This window comes from Planococcus citri, chromosome 2 (genome assembly GCF_950023065.1).
Source record: "Planococcus citri chromosome 2, ihPlaCitr1.1, whole genome shotgun sequence".
NCBI lineage: Eukaryota > Metazoa > Arthropoda > Insecta > Hemiptera > Pseudococcidae > Planococcus > Planococcus citri.
This window is the reverse complement of record NC_088678.1, coordinates 51,582,471-51,602,715: the sequence shown is the minus strand read 5'-3', so window position 1 is coordinate 51,602,715 and position 20,245 is coordinate 51,582,471. Positions and strand designations below refer to the sequence as shown.

The 20,245-nt window shown below is 33.9% G+C and overlaps 1 protein-coding gene across 6 annotated transcripts in view; it reads left to right on the top strand.

Annotated features, from left to right (window-relative positions):
• The window catches only part of kug (kugelei), a 359,846-nt gene continuing 339,601 nt past the window's right edge, over positions 1-20,245 (top strand). For all 6 annotated transcript variants that reach the window (XM_065351184.1, XM_065351180.1, XM_065351182.1 and 3 more), the window contains exon 1: positions 1-373. The gene's annotated coding sequence lies outside the window, so the exon portion shown is untranslated. The remainder of the gene's footprint in view (positions 374-20,245) is intronic.

The window sequence follows — 20,245 nt, the reverse complement described above, 5'->3', positions numbered from 1 at the left end:
CGTCAGTAGCGTGGTTTTCGTCGTGCGAGCGTGTCGTGTGCCATATTTCGCGCGAAACGTGTTTTTGTTACCGGCGTCGCGTTGAAATTAATAATATTGAAATTTATTATACTAATTTAATAACACGTTATAATAATATTACGCGAGTGTGTGGTGAAGTTAATTATTAATTAATTTACTAATTTAACGTATAATCTACCTACGGCCGGAGTTTTTCAAGTGAATAGTTTCAATAATCACTATGTGATCGCGATTCATTTGTTTGAAAGTGTGTTCAGTGCAGTTACTACTTTACTTGGAGAAAAATTCTACACGGATTTTACGTATACTTTCCTACAACGTATGAAAAACAGACTGATGCATACATGATCAGGTAAAAATGAATAAATTATGTAATTAGCTAAATTGCTAGTATTTTATTATCGAGTTCGTGTAAGGTTAGTGTTGATTTTCATGTATCACGTGGTGCGTGTTTTGTTCGAAAAAAAGGAACGTAGCCATTGTTTTCGTTTTATTTCTTAAATACCGATTTCGATTACGGTGAAATTAATTCGAAATAAAATATTACACGTGTAGAGTCGCCGAATAAAATGTGATTATAAATAATTAATCGTCGTCGGTCATTCTTGAAAAATGTACCGAAGTATTTGGCGTCGTCGTTCGTGTTCATGGGTTCTTTTCTTCTCAACAAGTTTCACGTGTGATTGGTATTCCGGTTAAATTCGTTTTCGTTGCATTCGACTTCGTTACTCATCCACTCCTAACAGCAGGTATTTTCAGTGCATATTTCTTCGTTGGAAATATCGAATGATTGTAAGACTGAAGGTTTTATTATCCAGAACCGAAAAGGAACAAAGCGAGTGATTCATCTACTGTATTGGTCCTTGTCATTTTCTCGAACGAGTGTTAGTGATGTCAGTACTATCGATACTATCGACGATACTACCGATAGTTTGATTTTTTTAGGACTATCGATAATACCGATAGTTGAAGACGATATATCGATATCGTTTTTTTTCGTCAAAAATTGTCTATTTTCTCAAAAAGTGCGCGTTCATTTCATATTTCAACAAAAAAATTGAGAGATATTATTTTTGAAATGTGAAATTATTTCAAAATACAGATGAAAGCATCAATTTTATTGCTTTGTTACATCATAATGACGCTCCAAAGTGTTATTCAACAATTATCCTGCCCATTACTGTGCAATTTCACGTGTTTTTAACGTTCACCAAACTATCGATACTATCGATATAATACCGATAGTTTGGTTACGATAGTTTTTCAATACCGATAGTTGAAAAATATCGATATTTTGCATCACTAACGAGTGTGTAATAAAGTGGGAAAGTAAATTCTTTCTGCGGATGTGTTAGATAAGATACCTGTAAAATGAACTTATCTATCTTATTGTCTGAGGACCTCATTCATCTAATTTATTTACTTCACAACAATTTGATTTGGTATCGTTTTGTAATTGAATGAAATCATTGAGTGAATCAAGGAAATACGTACCTCTACGTACCTATAGTACCTTACCTACCTACCTACTACCGATGTGATTTTCTTTGTGTCATTTTGTACATTTCGACTTTTGAGTTTCTGTTTTGACTATCGGGTTCTAACGAATTAAAATCGTTTTTAATCGCGTAAGTACCTAAGGTTACGAGGTAGACTAAAAAATGCTGACAGATTTTTTTCGTTTCGCTCATTAAGTGAATGAAAATTAATAACGAAAAATGTGGTCCATATTTTTCTTATTGTGCAACATCTACAGTCCAAAATAACACCAATTTAAAAATAAACACCTGGAAACAATTAATTAACCCAATCGTATCTGATAAATCCATTCGTTTATAATTTACATATTTCGATAATAATACTCAATGGGTGTCTCATCATCACATTTTTTGAAAAATTCATCATTAATAAATTCAGTGTCGTAATTTGAAATGAAGATAAATACTCTTCACCTATTGATCTTGACTTTCAACTCACAGCAGAGTCATTATTTTTCAGGTTGTCGTAGAAGAAAAGGTACTTTTTTTAAGTGATTAAATAAATTTACATTTTAGTGTATTAAGTACATACTTATATTATGTATTGCCTTTTGCTTGAAAAATTCCAGTCTGAATAGTTCGACTGAACAATTAGATTATGATACGTATTTGAAAAAAAAAATTGAAGACTGATCACTCATTTTCTTCAAAAAATGATGTTGATTTCCAGAGCTAAATTTGCATGTTGAGTTGATGACCGAAACAAAAAGCCAAGTTGACAGACATTTTATGCAACACATTTTTATCAGAGGAAAAAATTTTATTGTTCATTTTAATTTTTTTGCAAGATTCGCAAAGGAAAAACTTCACGTTTCAAACCACAAAATTTTATTCCACTTTTTCGCCGACTTCGACAGCTTACGAGGAAAAACTTTTACATCTCAACTAAATTGGAACAAAATAATGTCGAGAGTGTTCGATTTTGATAAAATTTCATTTTGGAATTTTTGGAAATTCGGTTGAAATTTATGAAGTGATGTTGTTTCTATGCAGCATCAGAATTTTTCAATGAGAAAAATTTTCATGTCAGTAGACTCCTGGACTTGAACGGTAAATAGGGCTAGATAATATATCAATTTGAATTTTCGATCTAATTCGTGATTTCTTTTTGGAATTCGCTTTCTTCAAATATTTTCATTTCTCAATTCGGAAGTTGAAATTAGAAACTTGACTTAATTCTCAATTTCTCATTCAAATTCCAAAATGAAATTTTAATTGGTTTTCAAAATCCTTAGCTTTTTCTTCTTGCACAAACATAAAAATTTTGTCAATTCTCAAAAAATTCAATTTTTACCATTTTCTTTTTTTGAAATTGAAATTTCAAAATAAAATTTGTTTATTCCAATTTTGTTGCGATGCAAACAATTTTCGACGTGAGCAATCGAAGTCGTTGAAAAAGTGGAGCCTCAAATTTTTCCTTCAATGGTCTCATGAAAAACTGAGATGTACAATTGAAAAAAAATGTATAGCAAATTTCTATCAATTTCTTTCTGCATCTGTAAACCTGACTTTAGAAATCAGCTTAATCTTTTTGAAAAAATTAAGAAAAATCCTCAATTTCCAATTTTTTTATTTGTGTTTATAATTATCTACTAGATTATTACACCCTACGTAAGATTATATTAAATTTGTCAGGTTGTGTTTTTTAAGAAGAGTAATAAATTTTTCCATTTCGGAGGGGCTGTCAGGGATGGAGAGAGAGTATTCATCTATTTGGAGAGCTAATCGATCTTGATGTAATGGGGGACAAAAGAAAAGTAGGTGTTGAACAGGTATAGGTTCGGATGAGCAAAATAGACATTAGGGCTTGGGGGCTCTTAGGTAAAGATGGTTATGTGTAATTTTGGTGTGTCCAATTCTCAGTCTTGTCAAGATAACTTCTTCAAGTCTATTTAAGTGGGATAGGTTTTTCCAAGGATGAACTGATTTTTTATGTTGAAAGAGCTTGTTGGTTGTTTGTTGGGACCAGAAATTTTGCCAATTCATGTATGTATTTTGAGTGAGAAAAGATTTGATGTCGTCAGCTGTGATGATGGTAAGGGGGGAAAGAGTAGTTGCAGATTTTGCATAAGTATCAACAGCTTCGTTTCCAGTGATTCCAATGTGGCTGGGAACATACATAAAGTGGATAATAAAGTGGGAATTTTGTAGCTCAAATAGTTTTTTAAGAATATTTTGAACTATAGGGTGATCAGAAAATAAGTTTTGTATAGAAATCAATGAACTTAAGGAATCACTTTGAATCAAAAAATGTTTGTTATCTGGTTCGGAGGTGAGTATTTATCACAGAGGCAATGATAAATAGCAGTGAGTTCAGCGGAGTAAATAGATGAACAGTTTGGGAGTTTGATTTTTTGATCCATCTGTGAAACAGAGGTTGAATTCATGATATTTTGATAGAAGTTCCAGATAGTTATTTTTAATTACTAATGGGGAATGACTTTTCTTTGAATAGTTATTTAAATAGTAGTCAATTTGGGGAGGTTTAAGCAGCCATGGAGGGTGATCACTCAAATTCATTTTTTTTTTCAAATATCACAATGTGATGGATCAGTCCAACTTTTTTCATAAAAATTCTTGAAATGTTTTAAAATTGGAAAAAAATCTTGATCGTCAACAAATTAAAAATTTAAGAAGATTGAGTTTTTAAAATTCAAAAATGAGGACTATCCTCGTCCCCGAGTAAGCACTTTCTTTATCTAATGAAAGTGAGTCATTGTTAAAAGGTAATTATTGTCTCTTGAAAACTGTTTTCAATATTCAAAATTTAAAATTAGGTCTACCTCAATGCTTTTTGAATGAACCAAAGAGAACGAAACTTTTTTCGAATTTTTGATGGGTTCTTCGAGATGACGAAGGGGGAGAGGAAAAGATAACAATTCCTCTTGGGTCAGGTTTTCTGGAAGAATCGTAATTATTCAATGATTTATCAATTGCACAGGTATAGAACTTTCAAAAAATATTGAAAAATTGTATAATATTTCAAAATTATGATGTAGTTTATTTTACTCAATAAACAAATGTTTCACAAAATTGTTGAAAGGTTTGTTCATAAATTTACCTAAACGAGGAGGGGAAGAAGAATACACATGTTTTCACTAGGCCCATGTTTATTTCGTTAATTACATTTTGAGATTAACGAATATTCGATTCTTTTTCATTCTCCAAGCGGAGTACTCAAATTCAAAAGTCTGATGTAAGAAGTATAGAATTTTATCTGATTCTACTGGATTCGAAGACTATATTTTAAATTTTTTACTGACGACTTTGCTTGTTTATTTTTTTGACAACTCAGTGCATCAAATACACGATGATAATCGATCAAACTTGAAAAAAAAAAATTATCTCTCAAATTCGATCAATTTGTATCTTCCCCAGGGGTAAAAAAAAAAGGTACTTGGATCGTAACTACTTTTTGCAATTTCAAAACGTAGATACACAATATCATTTCATAAATCTATCATGCACAAAACGGAAATAAAAAAATATCCGTTTGAAATCCCTTTTCTTCTTTTTGATCGTTTGAAATTTACCGATTACCTACGTTACCGGAGTGTCTTTTTTACTCGTATATTCGTACATAACAGACGTATTAACGCTTCATACTCCTCGCCGCGTATCGTCTCTACGACATTTCGAATCACACACACAATTGCTATTTTATTTACCTCGTTTCTCATACCTTTTCAAATGGATATTACTACGTGAAACTTTGAACGTATGCAATTTCATTCTCAATAAACGGAGACTACGGTTTTATGTGGTATACACATTTTTTTTCTACTGTACGTCTTTCATTTAGTATTAGTCTGCGAAAGAAATTTGGACTTAATAAATGATTCAATCGGTAAGCGTCCTTCAAAGCGTAGCCAGTCTGCCCGGACATGAAAAGCAGCCTTTTTATCTCGTATTCCAGATAACCATCTGAGTAGTCGATTAAACGTTTCAAAACCAGCTCATATGCTGAGCCGCAGATATATATTCAAAGAATACTTTTGTCATTTTCTTTTTGAACGACAGGTCTCGTAAGTTTGCTGGAGACTTTGAATTTGAAAAAAAAACACATGTTAAAAAATAGTTTACTTATAATATTGAATTTTATTTTTCGTTGTAATTGTCGTAATTTTACCTCTACCTATACGATTTGCTATTCCCATAAAACCAAAATTAGGTACGAATTATTTTTCAGCTACGCGAACCCTTTTTCTTATATTCCCCTGAATTCAATAGGATTTTTTATTGGCCTATTTTCAGAGAAAAAAAAATTCAAACAATTTTGCGAAAAAACGTGAAGTAATGAACTTTTTCAGAAAAATTGGCATCATTTTAATCTACTATTTTTTTTTAGCCAGAAATTAACCGACGAGTGGGTATCACTGTTTTCATTTTCAATCTGCAAGTGTGTCATAACTGCGGATACAGAATTTCCATAAATTACCATCTGATTACTAATTAAAGGATGCAGTGCTGGTAAAAAAAAGTATGGGCCGCACAGATGATTTCGTTGGGTTAGGTGATATTTTTTCTATTCTTCTGAGAATGAAATAGAGGAAATGAGTGTTGTAATTTGTAATTTTTTGAGTGTTTATCCATTTGTCCATCATATATCGAAGTGGATTGAAAGTTGATAGATAAATGAGAGGTGGCTTGGTAGTTGCATTCCTATTTTTCCTTTTCCCCTTCTGCTTCCCCTCCATCTTAAAAAATCCTCGCCTATCTAAATGTTTACATTTTTAATATCTGAATTCAAAATTCAAATCTGACTTCGTAGTTATTTTTACCCTACGAATATGTAGGTTTCGTAATTTTGAAATTATTCAAGTTCAGGGCTATAAACATGTTTTGTTCACTTCGAGGTTGAAAATTAGCCGTTTATGAAGTATAAAAAACTAATTTTGAAATTTCAAATTCATATATGTTCTCAAAAGTTGTGAAATTATTCAAATTTGATTGTGGTGAATATGAATATATTTTTCAATTTTAAGTTGAGGATTTTACTTTTTAATTCAGGTGGTGATTAGAAGGAGCTAAACTATAACACGAAGGAAGAGATGAAAAAAAAACCAGACGAACTGAGAAGAGGGAAGATTCGGAGGGAAAAAATGGTCTTATTCTCTTCCCAGGCAAATGAAATTTCAATTTGGGAAATTTTTAGAAGCAAATAACATTTTTTTAGAAAAATTGAAATGATGGGTTATACTCGTATTTGTAAAATTTGAAAAAAAAAATGGCTAGGCACCTATCAAATTGTGAAAATTGAGAAAAATACTGTATAAAAATTGGAAAAATGAAAAAATAGCATTTTTGTTTCCGAAAGCTAGTGCTTTACTACAGAAAATGTTTACTTTTCAGCCCGCCGAATAGCTTTTTTCGGATCTTTGCTCCCTCAAAAATATTCAATACACTTTCTTACACTCGTTCGTCTGTTCCATAGGTCTCCTTACATTAAAAGTTCTACGTGAAAAAAAAAAGCGTTACCGAGTCAATGATTGAGATTAATCGACGAGTTATTGTTTATTATACGAAGTAGCTGTACCACGATGATGGATTTTTTTCGCATCTTAAAAATTACGTATACCTACTCAATTACTCATTCTTTAGCCAACTTTCACTCATTCGCAAGTTAGATTATAGGGGCAGTTACCCGGGAAATATTGGAATAAGCGACGCGTAATGAATGATTAAATATATTAGTACGAAAATTTCTAAACAGCGAGCAAGTTTTATACCCGATGAACAAAATTACCTCAGCTTCTTACTATAACAAGTGATAAAGCACACCAAGGGAAAACTTTATGTGGGATCCAATCCAACGCATCTTGATAATTTATAATCGTTCGTGTGCAAGTTGTGAAAATTAGACAGCAGATACTTGTGCATTTTGTGGTGCATGTGTTGTTTCTACATTTGAGAGCACAGAAGGAAACCGATCGACTAGTTGAAGTCATGAAATATCAAACCTTTGAGCGATTTCTTAGAAAAGAACGCCTTTTTTGTACGAACCGTGACACGAGAAGGTAAATTCGAACAAGTTTCTGTACCACGATCAAGTTCATGTAGTAGTGTGTTCAAATAGCCACCAGAAATATTTAAAGATTGAGATTTAAACGGCACGATTGTTAAATCGAACCGATTTTGGGGAAGAAAGCGATTATTTTATTAATGGGTTTAACGATGGTCACGAATCGAATTCAGTTTTTTTCTCTTTTTGGAACGCTTATCTGTTTCAAATAAGGCTGTCGAGTTTATTTTATCGAATTCCTCGTATCGGAATGAGTTTAATTGTGGATGTCGATTGAGATGAATTATTATTGTTTCTTTTCATCGAAATAGGTATAATGAAGTCCTTTGAAAATTTCAGCTTCTTCGAAGTAAAAAAGATTACCTCTTAGAAAAGTCAGTGGCTCTACATGTGATGATTTTTTTTTTTGACCTCGATTGCTGATTTAATTGTTGAAAACAAGCATTTCATTCAGATCTCATACAGAGTAAATTTTGTGTATGGTTCGTGTACGTTATTAAAATCATTATCACGAATGCAAAATCTCCTCTCGATGTAAATCTACGAAGGTGAATAAATAAGTACATATAATTTTGTAGTACAACATGTTTAGTCAGTTTACGATTTTATAACAAGGATTAGTACGGTTATAATTTTTTTTCTGCCCTGATATTTGTATTTTTTAATGCATAGTTTGGGTTATAATATATATTTTGAGAAATCAAAATAAATGAACTGCTTGACGTTTAATGCGTCATGTTTTATATACTCACATTACGTCGTGCCATGCTGCTACAAATACACGTTGTAGTGGTCGGATTTCTTGTTAACTTTGACAGAAGTTTGGCCTACACTTATCGAATTTATATACGAAAATATGGTACCTCGTTACATTGAATTTTAATTTACCGTTTATTTTTAATCGTATAATTCCACTGGCGTTTGATGGACAAGTTATTTGCTGTGCGGGTGTGATGGTGGGGTGGTGTGTGGCGAGTGTACAGTTTTATGAATTCTTTGTTTTTTGTTGAATGCTTTCGTGCTAAATTTCTTTCTGTCGTGTTTGCAGGCTTAGGTAAGGTTCGGAGCAGTATTGGAGGAGGAAGAGGGAAAAGGGTGATTTGAAATATTTTTCTTTGTTTGAAAAATGTACCTATATCTGACTTTGAATGATTGCAACTATGGTATATGCATACTTTTTGGTTGCATTTTTCAACATTTTGGTTACTTACTAAAGTTCCTTTGAAAAAAATCATTTATGGTAATTGAATAAATTACTCGTATTTGCATTGATTTCAAATTGATATTTTCATCGTAATTTTGATTAATTTTTTCGTGGTGATTTTTCAATTTTCAATTTTTTTGTAAGTAAGTATTTTAGAATTTTTTTGTGATTTTAAATGATTTTTTGTGATGAATTTTGGATTTGAAACAAGTACACTAAAATACCATTTATGGATCACTTTTTGGGCCCCTTTCTTGAGAGGGATGTGAGTGGTATAGGAGGGTGAAAATGCATTTTTTGAACTCTTCTAGTCACTCGAGTTACTTTTTTATATGGGAGAAAAACGAGTATGAGCCCTGCAATTTAATTTAGTAACGTTTTCGTTGCGTTATGTTACGTTTCCGGTACTTTATTTTTGGTTTTTTATGGTCTTTTCTCTTTTTTATCTCATTATGGTAAATTATATCGGCACTGAGGTTTGAAATACAGGCTGAGGAACAGCACTAAATTCATTTTTCTCAGAAAAACGAACCTATCAACTTGATAAAACCATGTCTTTCGAGTTGATTTACATTTGCATGTTTAGCAATAACTGAACGTTATAGACGCGAGTGTTTTTCTATTTCTATGTTAGGTACTAGGTAGCTAGGTTAAATACGCACCTATATCTTGTCTTATGTGTACGCAATGTCATATTATAGTCATTCAACTTTAACACCTTTTTGTAATTTTATTTTATTACGACGCGACGCTTTTATATATTTGGCAAACAGCTCGTAGCATATCGCAGATATATAATATGTTTACCTTTCATCGTATTTCATATGTACTCGGTAGTATGTAGTACTTGATACGTATAAGTAAGAAATCTGTATACCTTACCCATATGCAGGCGGTATTTGGCCACCGGGGGCAAAACAGTAGTCGACATTAATAATAGTCACGGTGAACTTTCATTTTCATCGTACAGTTGATTCATTGATTCGCGCGAATCTCTCGAGAGATCAACGAAGTACTGTTCGGGGACTGCTGGGATATAATATTGTGCAGTGTATACGTAATGTAGGTACCGTGTAACGTACGTAAACTCGCACATGTACATACGTATCTGGGACCTGGGTAGGTTACACTCTAGGTACTCCAAAGCGAATGAGAAAACGAGAAAAAAAAATGGAAACGAACGATAGATATTTTGTATAAACTGTTGTCTTTTTTTCGTCCCAGCGGCGGCAAGAGTGACAAAAAATAGTCCTCGGCGTATTTCGCGCCTAAATAGTGACCCGGGGCGAGGCTGGAAAAGTAAAAGCGTCCCAGAATACGATTTCGTAGCCGTCAAGGATGAAAATCAAGGCAAATTTCAAATGCCAAACGGGTTGCAGATTTGTATTTTGCCAAAGTTGTGTTCGTGTGTACAAGACATGCTATATAGCCAATCTATTCTATCAGACGTATAACGACGCTAGTGCAAGATGAGGATAAGGGTTGGAGAGGCATGGTGAGAATTTAGTTCGTATTTCGTTTTTGGGGTAAAATGAGTTCCCGCGAGATTTTATTAGTCAAAGCCTTAATTCTAACGTCTCGATTTGAGAGCGAGGGGGTATATTGAGGGGTATGTATGTCGATGCCAAGTCAGTACACGCTTATTAGTCTGTATACTGGGTAGAGTCTTTTTCGACACGAAAGCATTATAACCCGATAATTATCGGAACGTCGTTGTCGTTGTCGTCGTCGTCGTTTATTTTAGGAAAGTGTTTATTTACGTTGACACCGCAAATGTATTCATTAAGTACGTGATTTATTTACTAGTTTAATCTTTTCGATTTAAGCTATTTGAAAATTTTAAATATAGAGTACGACGAAATATACTGCATCAGCGTTAAATTCTAATGCACGTGAGGTAGGACCTTTTCGAGAGGTTGGGCAAGGAGTTGAGGGACTTCGTCGTCGTCGATTCGGTTTTTCGTGTTGTAAGAAAAAGGGCTATGTAAGAGATGGAGGAGCAGCATGTATATCAGAAGCAAGATGCGGTATGCGACGTGACACGGTCATTATTTGGCAAATTGTCAAGCATCGAACGATTTTCATGGCCTTCCGAAATACTTATATAAAAGGTTTTAAATTTGCGATAGGATTATCTCGCGAGGTAATTAATGGCTGGGTTCGACGAAGACGACGATGGTGGCTTGGTTCGACTTGGAATATTACACAAGACGAAAGAAATATCAGTAGTGAACGGTGGCACTGTTACGAATGAAAAAAAAGCGAACGTGCACGCGAATCGCCCGCAGAATTACGCATGCAAAAATGTCGTTACATTTCAACCTGTTCGCGTGTGTGAATAATTTGCATACAATTTGACGGTGCGGCAGGTCGAACACAAAGGTGGTATATGCGATATGACGACGGCGAATGCATAGAGATGAAAGTCTGATACGACTGACGAGGTGAGGACGAGACGAAGTAATAATTTCTTTTCATCGCGAGACAAAATTTAACGATTTTTTTTTAGCTTTTTGTTGTACCCTGTAGTGTCGTGTTAGGGAGTAGGGCTATTAGCGAGGTGAACAAACCATTTGTTTAGACGGTGAAAAAGTGAGCGAATGTGGATCAAGAAGCGATGAAATTTTTCGACTGGTGGTCGACTAAACTGGACGCTGGTGGAAGGTCTCCTTGAAAAATACATAATTCGAGAAGAAATTAGCTCATAATTTTCAAGGCGATAATTTGACCAATATTTCTGTTTGTGAAAGGTTTGAATTGAAATTATTTCTGAATGAAAATTAACTTCAATAATGAAATTTTTCTGTGTACAGAGAAGGGGAGAAAAGGTTCTCATCACATCATGAACTGAATGTATTTTGGACTTTGTAGAATCGTTCAATTTTAAATTTTGGAAAGGAACCCGCAAAACATATATTTATTATTTAGTTTATTAATGAAATGTTGATAAATAATTATATAATTAACGCCAATGTTATTTTTATTGGTTACAGGTAATTTGAGAAGAAGATACTCGTATAAGTAGCCTGTATTTTATAAAATCAGACATCAATGTTTAAATTGAACACATTCGCGAAAATACACAGGTAATATGGGAAATCAATTACATGTTGATATGATGCTAATGAATGATGTTTTATTGAAAATTTTCGTGAATCGATGTTGACAGATGGATCACAACTGTTCATTTTAATGAAATTTCCTGTATTTTTGTATTTTAAGATTGTTGAACTGACTGAATTATCGTTGAAAACTTTGTAAAAATTGAAAAAATACTTTTAAATTTGGATAAAAAATTTGTTAAAATGTCGAAAAGTCGTTGAAAATTGCGTAAAATTGAGAAAGAAATGAATAAAGACGGTTTTGAAATGGATGAAAGTTGTATAAAAACAGAAAAATGGCACACACAAGTCAAGTCGGAAGTTCTTAAGATGCGCGAAAAGACAAAAGCTCGTTTTAAATCGCACCAAAATTAGAAAATATCGTTAAAATTGACTGAAAAAATTATATAATTTTTTTAAATGCTATGAAAGTAAAAATAAATTAGTGTGAAAATCGTTCAAAATATTGTAAAAACTGATTAAATCAGTAAGGTTGAACAGAACGTTCCAAACATTTTAATTGCCAGAAAAAATCAAGTTCGATGTTAAAATCATAAAGACTTTTCTCCTCTCGTTTTATTTTGTGTTTTCGCAGAAATTATTTTTTTTATAGCACTTTTGAAAAATTATTAAATATGAAATTTCTTCTCGTCTCATTGAAAAAAAAAGAAGACTTAGGGTAAAAAAACTTTCAGATATCGTTTGTAATGAAAAAATATAAATTGTGTCAATTTTAATTCCACAGAACACTTTTTAGGGCTTTCGAAGTTCTTGGAGAAAGGGAAAGGTTCGGTTAGAGCCTTTTGATTTTTATACACACCAATATCCTTTGACATATTTCTGTAATTTTAATTTCCAAAATTAGCTGATTTCTCCAAATAACCTAAATTGTAGCAATACCAATTTGGAAACACGAAATTAAAGCACGCGAGAAAAATGACTTGAAAAAGTTCTCTACTCGTAAGTACGTAGGAGGAGAAATGATTATTTTTGAAACCGATGAAAAGAAACGGATTAAAGCTTTTGAATTAGCAATGATATCGAATTTCATTTCTACGCCGATAATAATACTAACCAGATTTGTGTTGCAAGAATTTTCCACTTGTTTGAATGTGCTGATTATTGCTGCAAAAAACACTCGCGAAAGCCGATTTAAATTAAGCATCTTTATCCAGACGAAGATTTTTTGCAAACTCGCGCGTACGATGTTCTTCTTCTTCAGACACAATTACGCTTAATCGCTTTTCATACTTATTCCGAAAAATTAATCTTTCCGCCGAAATAATTTCTTACTTTAAAGAACGACTTCGTGTTCTCAGAGTAGCTCGAATGTACGAGCTTCTCCTTCTCCTATGTATAAACTTGGTTATTTTTTTTCTTTTTCGCTTTCACGTACTTAATAATATAGAGAACAATGTGTTGTTCTCTCCCTTAGACCACGTATACGTAAGTCTAAGAGTATTTGTTGTACGTATATATCGTAGCATATACCACGTGTAGAATAAACGTAGGTATCGTGTATTATGTCGAGGGAAAAAAAATCTGTATACGTAACGTTTCTCTTATACTCGTAGAGCTTTTTCACCAATTTAAATTTTCGTTGCTGCTGTAAACAGATTAAAGAGAAAAATTACGTGCTATTAAGTGGAAACGGAATCAGGTTTGTTGCACGGGGCGATAAAAGCCGTAGCACGAGTGGAGGGTAATTTAATACGAAAGAAGGGTTCAAAGGGTTATAGCCTCTGGGTGAAGATGTATGAAGAATTACTGTTGAATGTTTTTCACACAAGAATGGAACAACGTTTTTGTGTAAAGCAGAAGGTACGTATACTATCTGGTGTACGAGTATTATACCTACGTGAAGTGAAAGAGGTGTTTAGGTATAATTTTTTCCGTTGAATTTTAATTCTCCTTAGGGGAATTTTTTAGCAAATTAGTTTGGGTACTTGGAAATTTTTTTTTCTTGTTACGAGAGCTTTAAAGAGAGATTTTTACGTCAGTATTTTTGAAAATTTTTGGATTCAAATGGCGTGAAAAAATGGAAAAATTGTTCATTATGCGCTATCTACCGTGGAATTAACAAGAATATACCTACGCCGAAGTTTTTAGGAATTGTGGTTGGATTTCCTAGCCTGTCTTTCGAGTAACCCATGAACTCAGAATACATCGCGTCGTATGAGATCAATTGCTGTAATTATTGAGGATTTTTTAAAGAAATGACTCGCTCTTTCAATACTTTTTTTTTGGAGTCTCCACCAGATTTTTGAAACTTGAAATTTCATTTTCATTTTTGTTTTCACAACATTTTATCAAATGGAGTTAGCAAGTTGAAATTTACTCCTCAAACGTGGTTTCAAATTTATGGAAATTTCAATTTTCCAAAAAACGCCATACAACCTTTCAAAAAGTCGCTGGAGGCTCCAAAACGACTTGAAATCCACCAGCAGTCGACTTCGTAGTGAATTGAAATTAGTTTACAGAATGGATTTCGGACTTCCATCTCCATTTGATGAAATTTTGGAAATCTTTCAAATTTCAAAAATCTACTGGAGGCTCCAGTAATTTTCAAAAAGTGGCTGGAGGTTCCAAAACAACTTTAAATCCACCTACAGTCGAAAATAGGGTACATCCCAAATTTCGGCTTTCTAGGTCGATTTGGTAAGATTTTAATTTTTTCTCTCATTTTTGGCCTATATTTGATTTTCAAAAATTCACCAAAAATCGAAAAAGGCACTTTAGCTCTTGAAATTGACAGATATTAAATTTTTGCCTGCTCTTTCGATCTAACTTCGTGCGGTTTAAAAATTTCCTGCAAGTTTTACGTTGGAACGCGCAAAATCTGCGATTTCGGCTGACCAGTCAATCGAAATGGCCGCTATTTGTGAATAGGACCATGTCTTTTCTTGAGGACAAGGGCTAGAAATGTCCCTTAGGACTCTCCCTTTAAGAAAAAAGTTGTCTCGGAGGATCAGCAGGGGGTGCAATTGATCCTTATCTGCCCCCCCACCATCGTCAAATTTTTCAACTTCTTATGGGGCGAGTGAGAAATTAATTTTGTTCCCCAAAGCAAACATTGAAGAAAGTAAAATCAAAAGAAAATTTTTTTTCAAGCATAATGACAAAATTTCAAAATTTTCCAAAGGAAGAAATTGATTCAAAAATTCAAAGTTTGATACAAAAAAGTTTAAAAAGCAGAATATTTTGATTGAAAAAAAAAAACAAGACAAAAGCAGGTGTTGTACTTTGCAGGATTAGCAGGACTGTTCGACACCTTATTTTGAAAACCAAAACGAAAACTGATTTTCTAAAAATGATGGAAAACGAAACCACGTTTTTTTCGATGGACTTCCCCTTCAAGAAAGAAGTTTTCCCGGAGGATCGGCGGGGAGGGGGGTGCAGTGGATCCTTATGTGTCCCCCCCCCCGACTGCAAAGCTTTAAAAATGTCAAATTATTGCTTTGCACTAGAAAATTCAAAGGGAGGGGGATCGTAGATTTTCAATTTCTAAAGTAATCTTCGCTCTGTTATTCTCCAATAATGTGATATCGATTTTATTTAGTTTTCGAATTTATTTGCTTGTTTGCATTATGTGTACTTATCCTAATTAAATTACAAATTTCTTACGAAATGAGCTATTAGTTACATAGTATAAGAATTTCCCATTAGCAATTCTCGGCGGTGTTTTTGTGAAAACAATGGTTTCATATCTAAAAATAATTCACTTCAGTATTACTTATTTTTGATCGGTTATCCAAACGTGAAAATGTAGACCGATATTAATGAGCAAACCGATAAAAATATCTAATATTTCTCGGTAATCGCGTAATTCGTAACAAATTATAATAAATTAATAACAAGCGCATTATGTGTTTTAACCCTTCGACATATCGCTGGTTGTAATCATATCTTTTTATGGCGAAGTCATACCATCATGTACGTATATGTACTTATTATAAATTGCATTAGAGACGACGTTTTATCCTATACACAAAACTCATTAAAATAGACTTTGAATGCATCTGGTATACTGGTATAATTCTATAATGATAGAATAATGCTATTGTAAGTAATATAGGTAGGTAATAGGTAGGTATCTATCTGATCTCGGGGGAAAAATAGATAGCAAATGAAAAAAAAAAGATAAATGTTTCGTTACGATTAATAAAATACTGTATTAGTTTTGCGAACGCTTTGTTACGTTAACTCGGACAAATTCTACTGTTGTTGTGGGAGAAGCCGGCGCCGAATTTGGCTCGTATGAAAGGCAGGTACACGTAGGGCAACGGGTCTAGAGGTGGGTATCTGCTGCTGGCGGTTGGGGCGGTTGCTTTCACAAAATTTCCATTATTCAACCGCGAGCATCCGTTCACCTTTGAAACCGCAGCATTTAATTCATTTCAGCAACGCAACACTTCGACAAGAAATTCTGGGCCAGTAGAGTAATGATAATGGCTTGGCCAAAAATTTTAACAGCAGTAAATTCGTCTTCGGGGTTGCAAATGTTCGAATGGCTGCTGCCCGCGTATCTCGAATAGATCACCAAAGATAAAGGTACCTACCTACTCGTACTTATTTATAGTACGTATGTCGTCGACGAAGATACATGTACGCTAATTTTATTCTCAGATGCTTGCTGTTGTTGTTTCCATGTGCGAATGTATGCCTGAGCGGTAGTTATTTGCGGTGGGTTGTGTTTTTGTGCTGAAATGTGTTTTTTGTTGTATGTATAGTAGAAGAGAGCAACAGCGAGCAGGAGTAACGCGAAGCGGACTGTTAGTCTATTTCAAAGTGGAACGAAACCTTCGGCGGATTATAAACGATACATAGGCTTTGGGAAGGAGAATAATTAACGATTTAATTGTACCGTGTGAAATGACGAATCAACGCTTAAGTATTACTCGCTCGTTATCGTTAAATACGATTTACTCGATAAGAATACGGCCTATTGGTTATTGCAAGATGAAGTTGATGGGAATTGCATGATGTTTGCTCGTACACCACACGAAATGCATTTGGCCAGTTTTCCATGAAAGGTGACGAAATCCGAAAAATCAACAAACTATTGAACGTAATTTGGGCCTGCGTCGAAGGGTTTATCCTCCACCAGAGGGTATGAAATAAAAGTTACTTTCGAATAAAACTTGGAAATATTCTCGAAGGGAAAATCTATATTGATAAGATTATATAACAAAATACGTGAGTCTGTCTATCACAGATATATGTACTCGTGTATGCTCCATAAAGTAGGAGGGGTAAAAAGGAAATAAAATCTAAATTTAATACCATCAATTCGTCGACTAGAAAAACACGCGTAAACCTATAATAAAATATAAAATATACTAGAGGAGGAATCTCGTTGCAAATTTATGCGTCGTATAGGCCATCAAAATAGTGGGAAAAGTTGCGAGATTTTACGGTATATTTTCGTCGTCTTCACGATGATATTTTCCAGTTGTTATTCTGTTTTGTTTTGATTTTCGTATCTATAAAAACCTCGCCTTTGTTTATACTGTTCTGGCAATTAGATCGCGCTATATCTGGATTATTGTCGGTTTTTCTTTTATAAGAGTCGTATGACAGCCGACAAGACGATGCAGTCTGGCGGCGATGGCGATTTTTCCATTTCAATAATTAATTTCGCGAATTATGTATATAATAGATACGAGTAAGTCGATGCTGGTTATAAACGCTTCGAATACTATAACAGATTAGACTGGACAAGTGGATGTCGTTGTTGGCTCATTACGACGCGATTATCCTTTTAAAACGATAACTCCAATTAACCGCATATTTAACGCACCTCTGACTGCGAGGTAAAATTGGTTTATACTCATACCTTTCGTATCCATACCCAGTACCCACAGTCTGATGTTCATTTCCAATTCATTTAACTCGCAGAGTCAGCGTATGGCTGTACACTCTCAAGGTATTACGATTCCTGTGGATTTGTTAGATATTTAAAGATATCATTATAGGTATTTTTTTCCCTTCTCTGCAGAGTGGAACGTTGAACCAACGTACATATTCCGGAATTTAAACCGAAGAGTTTATTGTGTAATGGGTAAATAAATAAATAAACTATGTAGAAAAGAAGATAATCGTGAGATTCAAATGAAATGTTGTGTAGCTTTCGTTTCATACGTTAAGAAGAATGACTTGAAGATTATTTATTTCTTTTTATAGTACCAGTCTTATACGGTTTATACCGAAGCACTTCAATTTACATATCAAGTTTCAAAGTACTTTTTTTTTCTTACGGAAGGACTCACTTGAAGTGCCACACGCCTGCATAATCGAAAGGCGAAGAAAATCATACTGCTGCAGTTACGTGTATAATTTTCAATTTCCAGGTGTTTCCAGGTGTGTAAAAAAACGACTCGAATCAACTTTTTTAGCGTGCAACTTTTCTATATGCATAAGCACAGCTGCTGCTTTGCGGTCTTGTCCCCTGTATGGATCGTATTACTTATTAATTTGAGAATCACTGTTTTGAATACATATTGCTCGGTGAAAATGTACATCAAAAACCAAGATTTTTTCAATTTTGAAACTTGGAGTTGGATGAAGATATTTTTCAAATTCAATTATTTTTCTCCAACTTTTTTTCACGGTGACCTAGTAAAAGTTGAGCAATTCAGAAAAGGTAACGGATCGTGGTAGGAAAGTAGCTGATAAAAATATGCACTTTGGAGATCAAAATGAAAAAATTTAAATGAAAAGAAAATTTTAGGCTGAGTCAAGAAGACAAAATGAGACTGAAACACGAAACTATAAAAACTAGATCACCAAAATTGCATGGTCTGGGCGAAGTTTTTCATTTTTTCCGCCCAAAAATCATCTTTGAAAGAAACATAGATGATTTCTAATTTGAGCATGCAGAAACAGAAATTATAAATTTGCTCTCTAGTAATTGAAAACCTGTTCGATTTCGATCATCTCTATAGTTTCTCATTACTAATCATCATTTACACTGACAAGTTATCAAATAAGAGCGAATCACCTTAACTTGAAAAAGTATTGACCGAATTGACCGAAAGGAAGAAGAGAAGAACGAGAGAACACTGTAATATGCAAAAAAGCTATGAAAAGAACTAGGGTGAAACACTCATCCCCCGTCGCCATTCTGATGAACTGAATAAGAGTGACAAAGAGAAAAAAAAGGGCAAAAGGGAAAAAGTTGAACTAGTCGAGCGATTTGAGGGTAAAACAAGAAACGTACGATATTTTAAACAGTTGGCGAACGATGTTCAATGCCTGAAGACTGCATGCATCTCTTTTTCACAATAAATACAAAAGACTACTGCCTGGTACAACGTATTCAATGTATGCTGTGGCTATTACAAAGCGTGCAAAGAGAGCGACGAGAGAGAATCAGCCGCCGTCGTCGTCGGTCGTCGACGTTGCCAAATATCACCTGTCTTTCGAATACTTAGTTTGTTGTTGATTAAAACATACGGTCTGGTCCATGTTTTTGAACTCGACGTGCCTCTAGTTTTCGAACTACTACAGCGGCTGAACATTTTTGTTTGTCGTGGTTGTAGATTTTCAAGATATCCGTGTTTTTGATCGTGTTTCCTGTTGTCAACTCACAATACCGTGGTAATTATACGCGAACGGAGCCGATTTTGTGTGATTTTTTTTTCTCACGAGGTGCATGTGGATTGTGGATGCTGGAAGAGTGTAGAATTGCGAAGTTTTTTTTCTTTCTTAGTGGAATTTATGGTGTTTTTGAAGTGGCGGTTTGGGGAAGAGAAAGATGAAGAGTTTGGATTGTTAGAGGTATGGAAAGGAAAATATTGAATTTGAATTTAGTTAAGATGATAGTGATGGGGGGGGGGTGGTTCTAGTTATTCTGGAGAAATATCTCAATAGCCCGATTTCTGCTGGAGGTAGTTTGGAAGCCGAAAAAGCAAGTTTTTTAGAAAATTATTTGTGATAACACGACTTTTTAAAAAAAGATCTATCGAATTTTCAATTTTAAAGTATCCAGAAGGCTAGTGGGCTGTGGGGTGAGCGTTTGAAAGATGGAATCAAAAAATTAATTTATATTCATATTCAGCTCATTCAAAAAAGCATGAAACGAAATGTCACAATAATATTTGTCGTTTTTATCACTCTGACCAAAATTTTGAAGCTTTGCATACCCCATAGTTTTTCAAATTCCCCCATGGTAAGTTGATTGTTGAAAAAATCTTAAAATATGCGCTTCCTGGATTTGTTTAAAACTCTCAAATTTGTAGTTCCAAAATTTTGCAAAATTTTAAAAATTGTGCTTTAAAAAAAACAATTTTGAATTTTTGATTTTTTGACAAATATTTTGAAGCTTTTCTCAATTACCTGTATTTGCACGAAACCAGTC